We start from the raw sequence: 10,014 nt of genomic DNA, 5'->3' as shown, positions 1-10,014 counted from the left end.
TGTCATTATTTTTATTTTCCCATAGTCACTACTAGGAAAGTCTTTCCATTTACTCCAGTTTGCCCTAAGTATTTTCTTTGTCTTTCAGGTATTTAAAAACAAGCCTCTTGGATGGGCTTTTTGGAGACTCTGTTTACAATCTTTCTCATCTTCACAACTCGCTTAAGCTCACAGCACACTTGAACCTGCAGATAGTGGGCATGTGTGGTTTTTACTTTTACTTTTTTTTCAGATTCAAGTTCAAGCTGGCTATGTTTAATACTGAATGAATTCCTCTTGTTGAATGAATGAATAGAAAAGATTGCTTTCTCTGTGAATTTTTATTGGATACTCTGATGAAATTAAATCTTCTTTATGCAGTTCTAATTATTTTGAACACATCTGCAGGTTGTTTCAGCAGTTTTCAATGATGTGGGTTGGTATGTTTTTCTTGGTTGGCATCCTGCCTTGACTTGAGGAACTTTTTGAATCTGTAGCTTCATGTGTCTTTTATCATCTTTCGGAACATCTTGGTCATATTTCATTTTCTGATGTTTTATTTTCCACATTATGAATCCACTTGCCAGTTCTGTCTAATTTTCTATTAGACACAGTTATTGATTTCCAATTTTTAATATGAGTTTTAGATGTTCCCCTGAATTCTTCTTTATATTCTAATTCACTATTTTACCAGATATTTAAAATAGTCTATAAAATTCCATTTGAAAATGAAAGTATTTAAGTAGCTCTTTAGATCTCTAGAGGAATTGACTATTGTCTGATTTCCTTTTGGTCACCTTACTTGGGAGTTTGAGAACATCTATTGATTGCCAAACATTTAAATAAAAAAATGTGGGGCCGGAGAGATAGCACAGTGGCGTTTACCTTGCAAGCATCCATCCAGGACCTAAGGTGGTTGGTTCGAATCCCAGTGTCCCATATGGTCCCCCGTGCCTGACAGGAGCTACTTCTGAGCATAGAGCCAGGAGTAACCCCTGAGCACGGCCGGGTGTGACCCCCCCCCAAAATGCAGGATTACAACTGATAGTTTCTTTCTTTGAGAGAATATAAAACATTTTTCAGTATGGTGACACTGCTCATTCCTCTGCCTAGGTTCTTATTTCTTGGTTTGATGATGAAAAGGGGGGTAAAATTCTTATTCAATTCAATTAGTTCTCTTCCTCTTCTTCCTTCCAATGATCATCCTCATCCAAATATCAAATGTTATTTAAGAAGTATCCAAATGCATCAAATCACCAAGTTGTATGTATAAATTTTGGCATTTTCAGAATTCAATGTTTTTGTTATCAAATATAAATGACATAATATTTATTAATGCATTTAGTATACACATTTTAGCAAAAGCTATGTACAAAGCTAGTAGGTATATACATCAACAAACAAAAACTATTTTTTGTTTGTGTGGGCCAGGACTTCTTTGTTTTTGTGGTACAAGGGTTAGGGTGCATATAAGTGATGCATATCCAGTCATATGCCTGACCTGGATTTTACCCTCTGTACCATGTGGTCTCTTGAACATTGACCATTACACACCACATGGTCTCTTGAACCTCATGTATTATCTGGTGTATCCCTGCAAGTTCCTGAGCACCACAATCTGTAGTTCTGGAGGCCCCAAGTTCCACCAAGTGGTCCTGGGCCCTTGGCTTTGCAAGAATTGAGCAACACTGTATAAACCTAGGCCCTCCCCCAGGATGTCTGGTGGCATATCACGTGGAGCATCTGTCCAGGGTTTTACAGTCTTAAAATCCCCCCCCCCCTCTCTCTCGATGCTCCTTGAAAATCAGTAAATACTGCAAGAGGAAGCAGTGCTCAGATCAGTGGACTCACCTGTTCTTGTTTCCTGCATTTCTTGGATCTTGTCCTTTAAGTCATTTGGTTGTCTTGCTGGCTCTGATCTCTAATTTCCCTCTACCATCTCTATGGGATGATGAAAGTTCTGTTACATTTTATTGCTTCTGAGCAGTTGATTTCTGCTTGTCTTCTTGACCCAGTCACACAAACCAGGTATGAATTAACAAATGCACTAAGGAGCCAAGGGTATAGAAAGTTGGGCTCTTCTCAGTGAGCCACTCTCAGAATTACTGGACATGTAAATCCTGTTTTTCTGGAGTGTTTGTAAAGCCATCAAACAAATTGCTTCTCCTTTTGTCACACTGTTTTAGTTTGTTCAGTAGTACCATTGCTCTGCTCTGCCGTAGTTGGAAATAGAAAACTGTGCATTCTTCCAGTGTCGCACTTTCTTCTACTATCAAGTGCCAGGTGTGATTTTCTCTCCCATTTACTAGTTCCTTGAGCACAGAAACAGTATTTTATTCTGCTTATCGCTTGTAAAATGCCAGTTCATTCAACAGTGGCTTATTCAGCAGCCATAATAGTGCAGTGAATAAAAAAGCCAAGGTCTTGGCTCTTATGAAACTTATATCCTAGTGTGAGAGAAGGTTTTTCAAGCAGCCAATCAAAATGTGAGGTTCAGGGTTGAATTAGAATCCTGGGGCACCGGCGGTGGTGGGGTAGCCTTCTAGAGTCCTCTCTAAGTGGATCCTCATTAAATGGAGGTCTAGTTTGCAGGAGTTAGCCGTAAAGAAATATGAGGGACTCAAGGTATGTGCTAAAGTGGATTTCTTTAAAAAATGAAATACTTTAATTTTTATCATTCATGTGTTACAATAATGTTAATGACTTCACTATCATCAAAATGTTCAAAACCCTCTGTATTCAGGGATTACTCCTGGGGGTGTGGTGGTGGTTCAGGGATCATATGAGATGTCTGTGAGCGAATCTGGGTGGATTGTGTGCAAGGCACACTGTACTATTGGTCCAACTCTAAACAGTTACATTTAAATTAGGAGTCTCAGTTACAAAAAACCAAATCCAGTTAACATAGGACTAGAGTGTGAAGCGCAAGATTGTGGCAGGGTGAGGGGAATGAGGCATCAAAATACTAAGACAACCTAGCCAGGGTATGAAGGGATAAGGTTCATTGTCAAACTCATGGAGAGTTGTTACCAATGCCAGGAAACATACCTATGCAGGAAGCAATGCCTGACTGTTTTATGGGATTTCATCCCAGTAGGCCTGGAAAAAATCAAATGCTTACTCACAAAACTTCAGAAATGAAATTTTTGGGTACCTGGTAGACCCAGCCAAGCTCTTGCTCTTTTAGACTGGGAACTGAACAAAGACAAAGCAGAGAAATTTATATTTTATTAACCCCTCATACTTAATGAAATGTCCCCTTTGAAATGTTTACAATTAAAGGCCAAGACAGATGATCTGGGGGAAGAATCAGGTAAGAGGACAGGAGAGAAGGGATTTGGTGAGAAAGTTCTGATAAAGCAAATATGTGATGTAGGAAATGCAGAAAGGAGTCCAGGGAAGAGGCTTTCAGCAGCATAGCATAGTTGAGGTACTCTGGACCATCAAAATCCCTGACACTGCCACATTACTGCCACTCTCTTTACTCTTGCCTCCCCTTGAGGTGGTGCTTTCAGCCAAACCTGCTCTAGAGCCAGATGGCACCAGAGAGTGGCAGGCACATTTTCAGGATCTGTCCACCGGACTCAGAGCTGCAAGGAGGCGGCTTACTGATGGAGGGACAGACAGTTAATCGGACCCAGCCATGCCCACTTCTGATCACCTCGTTACACTATGTCTGTAGAGAGCACCTAAATTTCTGTGGAAGCTCTAGCCTCAGTAGGATATGGTCATAGAGTAAAACTTGCCTAAACCAAGAAGATTTCAAAGAACTTGTTATTTATTATATACCATAAGACAGAAGATAATGGGGAAGATGTTAATATTAGTTTGGGAGATTGTGGGACAGAAGAACAGAACTCACAGTAGAATTTGGAGACCATGTTTCTTTCTTTTTTTGGCCATGCTAGGTGGTGCTCAGGGGTTACTCCTGGCTCTGTACTCAGGATTACTCCTAGTTATATGAGATGCTGGCAATCAAACTTGGTTGGGTTGTGTGCATGAAAAATGCCCTACCTGATGCACTATCTCTTCAACCCCCTCTCAATAGCATCTTCATGTGGGCTGGGTGGGAAGAAAAGATTCACAGTTAAGGAAGAAGACAAAAGTGAGGGGCTGAGAGGTCCTTGATGAAGGATCGTGAGTGGGTCATGGTTGATCACTGTGGAGTCTTCAATATCCACCAAACTTCTCTGAGTCCGTTTATAAGGGATGGTTCATAATATTGATATGGGTATGGTTTGATGCTACAGATAAAACCTTGTAAATCCTTGTAAAATAGAAACATATTTTTTGTTTACACTCTTTAAATTAATTTTTATTGTGGCCAAAATGAATTACAAATCTTTCACAGTAATATTTAAGGTACATAGTGACAATGAAACAGGGGTATTCCCACCACCAGTGTTGTCTTTCCTCCATTCCTGTTTCCAGCATGCATTCCATATAAATATGGAACACTTCACAAATTTACGTGCCATCCTTGCACAGGGGCCATGCTAATCTTCTCTGTATCTGTTCCAATTTTAGTATATGTGTTGCAGAAGCGAGCACGTAAAATGGCAAAATATTAAGCTGCATTGCTCTGCATATACAAATGCATTTAGATGCTGTTGACAAAACTTTCTTACTCAAAATGTTCATATACATAGACCTGGAGACTTAATGGATTTAAACGAAGTAGATTTTGCCCATCTCTGATATTTTTCTCTAAGTATCCCAAATTATGCAATTTATCATTCTAAACATGACTATTTAGTCAGTATTTCTTCATTCTTATGTAATTTTAATGTTATATTTACTTATTCAAATAACGTTTCTTAGATGGGCTAAATATTATTGGTTAAATAATGGCTAAATCTTTTTTGGGGGGGTTTAGGCCACACCCAGTGATACTCAGGAATTACTCCTGCCTATGCACTCAGAAATCACTCTTGGCTCGGGGGACCATATGGAACGTCAGGGATCGAACCCAGGTCAATCCAGGATAGCAAATGCCCTACCTCTGTGCTATTGATCTGGCCCCTGAGAATGGTTAAATCTTATTGGTTGTATTGCTTTGCCCCTAAGAACTTGAAATAATCTATGTCATACATTGCTTTCCTAAGTTTAATTAGTGCATATTTAAAGTACTAAGCATTTCATAACTGTCTTACTCATTAAATATTAAACAAGTGCTTCTACAACTGGAAAAGCCCATGCTTTATCTTTAATATGTATATCTCTCTTCTCATCCTTAAATATTTATTGTATCACTGTGAATTATAAAGTTTTAAAATTATTTATGATTGAGTTTTAGTTGTACAACAATCAAGCACCTATTTTTTCACCAATGTTTACTTCTCTCTATTGATGTTCCCAGTTTTCATTCCATCCCCCAGACTGCCTCTATGGCAGTATTTTCTTTTCTGGTGCTATGGTTTAAAATACTGTTACTAAAAGGGTATCTATCATGCATATCAGTTTACCCACTTTCAGCACCCAGTTCTTGCCCAGTGACCATTATTCTCTGTTATTGTTGTAGTGGCCCTTCATAAATCCCTACCTTGCTGTGACAAGCCCCTGCTAATGACCAGTCCTCCTGGCCTTTGTTTCTATTGTCTTTGGGCTTTATTCTCCTACTATACTTCTTTATATTCTGAAAATGAGTACAATCATTCTGTTTTCTCACACTTTTCTAAGTACATTTCTTTTTTTAAAATTTATAATATCTTTATTTAAGCACTAGGATTACAAACATGTTTGTAGTTGGATTTCAGTTATAGAAAAGAATATCCCCCTTCACCAGTATAACTTCCCTACCACCAATGTCCTTATCCTTTTCACCTCCTCCCTCCTCCACCACCCCCTGAATGTATTCAAGACAGACATTTTATTTTATTTTATTTATTTTTTTACTTTAATTTTTATTTTGATCATAGTGGTTTACATATTGTTGACAATAATATTTTAGGTACATATTTACATAAAATTAGGGGGGATTTCCATCACCAATTTGTCCTCCCTACACCTCCGTTTTTGTCCTGCCTCCCATATGCTCTTTCCTCACCCCTAGGGCTGCCAGAATATGTTGTTCCCTCTGTATCTAGCCTAATACTTAGTAGTCTTGCACCTGTTTGGTCCTGGTGCCTCCCTTATTTTTTCCTCTAACTGGGGGGCAGGACTAGCTAGTTCAATTTACATGGTTTTGTTTGAAGAAGGGAATAGTAGTAAACTGGGGTAAAGGTCTAATATGCAGAAAATAAGCGGAATTCTTCTAGAGGGTCTCCTCCTCAGAGAGACGAAGGAGAAAAAGGTGAAACACTCCACCAGTACAAAAAGAGGTAAGACAGACATTTTATATATATCACTCATTATATAATTGTCACGACAGTTGTTAATATAGTTATTTATCTAACTGCACTCACCACTCTTTGTGGTAAGCTTCATATCATGGGCTTGACCTTCCAGCCCTCATCTCTATTATCTCTGGGTGTTATTAAAATAATGTCTTTTATTTTTCTCAAGTCCCATAGATGAGTGAGACTATTCACTTCTGGGTCACTGCTGGTTTTATGCTCAGAAATAACTTTTGGCAGGTTTGGGGGTTCAGATGGGATGCTGGGAATTGAACCACTGTTCGTCCTGGGTCTGCTGCGTGCTAGGCAAATGCCCTATTGCTGTGCTATCTCATTGGCCCTGCGTTCACATTTTTGCATGTTGCTGATCAGTTGTCCCAACACTACTTTCCTTGCTCCATTTTGTTTTTCTTGCCCCTTTATCAAATATTAATTGATTGTATGTCTGAGGAACATTCTCTGAATACTCAAGTTTATTCCATTGATCTGAGGATCTGTCTCTATTCCAATACTACATTGTTTTAAATGGCTGTTGCCTTGTAGTACAAGTTAGGGCAAGTGATGCCTCCTATTGTTTTTTTTAAATTTTTTTAAGTATCTTTATTTAAACACCATGATTACAAATATGATTGTAGTTGGGTTAAATTTGCCTAACACATTTTTCAGTCCTGTCATTTCAGTTTGGAGTTTTCTTATTTCTATTTTCATATCCTTTTTTTTTTTTAAAAAAAATTTGTGATTAATTGAGCTTGATCCATACTATCTTTGAATTCTATGAGCATCCTCCATATTTTTTCTCTAGACATGTTGTTGGGAATTTTCAGGTCATCAGAATTGCCATCTTTATTCTCTATGCATGGTGTTGGTGTGTGTTGTTTCTCCATTGTCATGCTTGTAGTGTGGTGTTTTCTTTGTGTTGTGCTGGGTTTTATTGGCTAGAAGATGTGTGTGGCCATGAATTGGAGCACCAGGCTCCTCTGGCTCCACCCTTCATGGGCAGGGCCATCTCACATCTGATGATGTGCTCACAGGGAATGTTGTGAATGGGGGTGATTTATGGCCCAACACACAGCAAAGCAGAGGCAGTTCACAGTGTCTCCTCTGTGTCCAAGCACAAGGCAGGAATCAGGCTTTGTCCTTCATGGGTGGGGATAGCTCACCTCTGATTATTTTTGCCGGGGTTTTCCCAGCAACTCTGCAGGTGAAGCTGGGATCTGGGAGATTCCCATCCTCCTTCTACTCCCTGGATTGGCCAATAGCCTGGCTTTCTTTGATGTCTTAGAGGGATTTTAAAGTGCTCAGCAATGACCAATTCTAATCCTAGACAGCAGGAGACAGTTATCTGACAGAATCAGTCAGAAGCTGCACCTCCAAATGTAAAAAGGAGAGATTTTTAATATAGGGAGATATAATACATCAGAGAGAGGTAATATACTTCATAAAAGAATTGATTATACTTATAAACATTGCTGTAATATTGTAATCTTGTAATATTTCACACTTCAGTTTTTTTATATCTGGGCTTGGATTCCCATCCCCATTTGAAGAATTTTCTCTTTCTCTAAATCACACGTATACATGAACACGCATGACATGCATACAACAGTCAGGCTTAGGGTTATTGTAATTTTGGACAAAAGCATTTGACTGTGGTAATGAACCTCTGGATTTTCCTTCCCTTCCCATACTTTCCTGCAAAAGTTCTCACTTCACCCAACCCCTATATAGCCCACCTGACCACCAACAATGCGTTCTTGTCATTTTTTTGGAGAAATGAACAGTTCACCAAATGAGGTATAGAACAACTTTCATTTTTTGAGTTGTTATTTTCTTTGGTTATCTCCCTGAACTGTACTCATAGACCTAGGATCATTGGAGATTGTGGGGGCACAGAGGAAGACTATGTATTGGCTTCCATTTTCCATTAGGTGTGGCCTGTTTCATGGAGAGGGAGCTGTTTTCTGTAGCTAACTTGTGACCTGTGCAAAAATGAATTCACTTATCCATGGCTTGGAGGATCATTTAGTAAATTACTTTCATTGCACAGAAAACCACCCTGATGTCTGGGAAGATGGAACCATGTTATGAGGTGAATAATTTTTTTCCAGGAGAAGTATGCTTGCACATAGGGCTCTGTTGAGCACCAAATAGGGGTGTACTGTGTGCACTGGAAGCGATGTGTCCTGGGCTCTGAGAAACAGGGCAAATATGAGCATTATATCTCAAGCCCCCAAAGTTTTCAGAAGTTTAGGGGGAGAGTTTCTGTGTCTCAGACTAATTCTTATGGGTGTTACTATAATCACATTATTAATGATGACAATAGTAACTAAAAATGACAGCTAGGCATTGTATAACACCTATCTAATTATAGAATGGCAGGTGAGATTTCACACACATGTCACTTATTAAGAGTTTGGGACAGAGGAACTGGGGTGATAGCACAGTATTAGAGCATTTTCCTTGCATATGATTGATCTGGAATGGACCCAGGTTTAATCCCTGGCATCATATATGGTCCCCTGAGCCTGCCAGGAGTAATTTCTGAGATCACAGTCAGGAGTAACCCGTCAGTACTGCTGGATGTGGTCTCAAAACCAAAAAAAGTTTTTTTGTAAAAGGAGTATGGAATAGAATTACTCTTCTATGTTACTACTCTATGGGCAAAGAAATGAGACTTCAGAGAGATTGGGTTTAATGCTTATATATATGAGGAAGGAAGTTCATTCTTTTCTTTTCTTTTTTTTTCTTTTTCTTTTCTGGTTTTTGGGTCACATCTGGCAGCACTCAGGGGTTACTCCTGGCTCTATGCTCAGAAATCACCCCTGGCAGGCTCAAGGGACCATATGAGATGCCGGGATTTGAATCACCGACCTTCTGCATGCAAGGCAAACGTCTTACCTCCATGCTATCTTTCTGGCTCCAAGTTCATTCATTTATTCAACAATTATTTATGTTCCAGGAACAGCTATGAATGTTGGGTAAATAGAAATGACCAACCCTCACTTTTAATTTTAAAGGTTCCCCAATGGTGGTTAGGAGGCCCAGAGGCTCCTTTTATAATATATATTTTTTAATTTTGGGGCAACATCTAGCTGTATCAGGAATTTCTCTTGACTGCATTCAGGGATCTTCCCTGGTGGTACTCAGAGGACCACATTTGGTTTCAGTGATCAAAAAACAACCAGGCACTTGTAATAAAATGATATATTCCTGTATTGTGTCTCTGGCTCCATTGTGCCAGTGATTCTTGGCCAGATGGGCTGGTAGTTCAATGCAAGGGAATTATCAAACAGTGCTACTTGGATCTTGTGGTGCTAGGGATAACTTTGGCTACACCCTGGATGTGCTGAAGGGCTGCACCTGATGATGGTTGGGAGAACATGTGGCACCAAGGATAATATTGGGTTTTGTTGTAGACAAGGCATGTGCCTTTCCCTTTGGATAGCTTTTTTAGTTCTGTGAACAACCACGCTTAAGTGGATATAGTACACTAGAAGATGAAAAGTGTCTTAGAGAAAAATAAAACAGGATAAGGAGACAGACGACGTTTGTATGGGTAATCACTCTGTTTTATGTGGGAGAAGGTCAGGAGAGTCTGCTCTAACAAAGTGACATTTAAGTAGACTGTGGAATGAAATGGAATGCAGAATCACAAACATATTCCACAACCTGCAAATGCAGACTCACATGAAGGTAGTGT

General features: G+C 39.3%; 1 non-coding gene across 1 annotated transcript; it reads right to left on the bottom strand.

Moving 5' to 3' along the window:
* Nucleotides 1–4,422: 4,422 nt before the first annotated feature.
* Nucleotides 4,423–4,530, bottom strand: LOC126026733 (U6 spliceosomal RNA). The gene has a single exon (XR_007501954.1). It is a non-coding gene; the product is annotated as a U6 spliceosomal RNA (small nuclear RNA).
* Between the last annotated feature and the right edge of the window lie 5,484 nt (nucleotides 4,531–10,014).

The sequence above is a fragment of the Suncus etruscus genome, chromosome 13 (assembly GCF_024139225.1).
Source record: "Suncus etruscus isolate mSunEtr1 chromosome 13, mSunEtr1.pri.cur, whole genome shotgun sequence".
Lineage (NCBI taxonomy): Eukaryota > Metazoa > Chordata > Mammalia > Eulipotyphla > Soricidae > Suncus > Suncus etruscus.
This window is presented reverse-complemented; position numbering and strand designations above follow the sequence as displayed.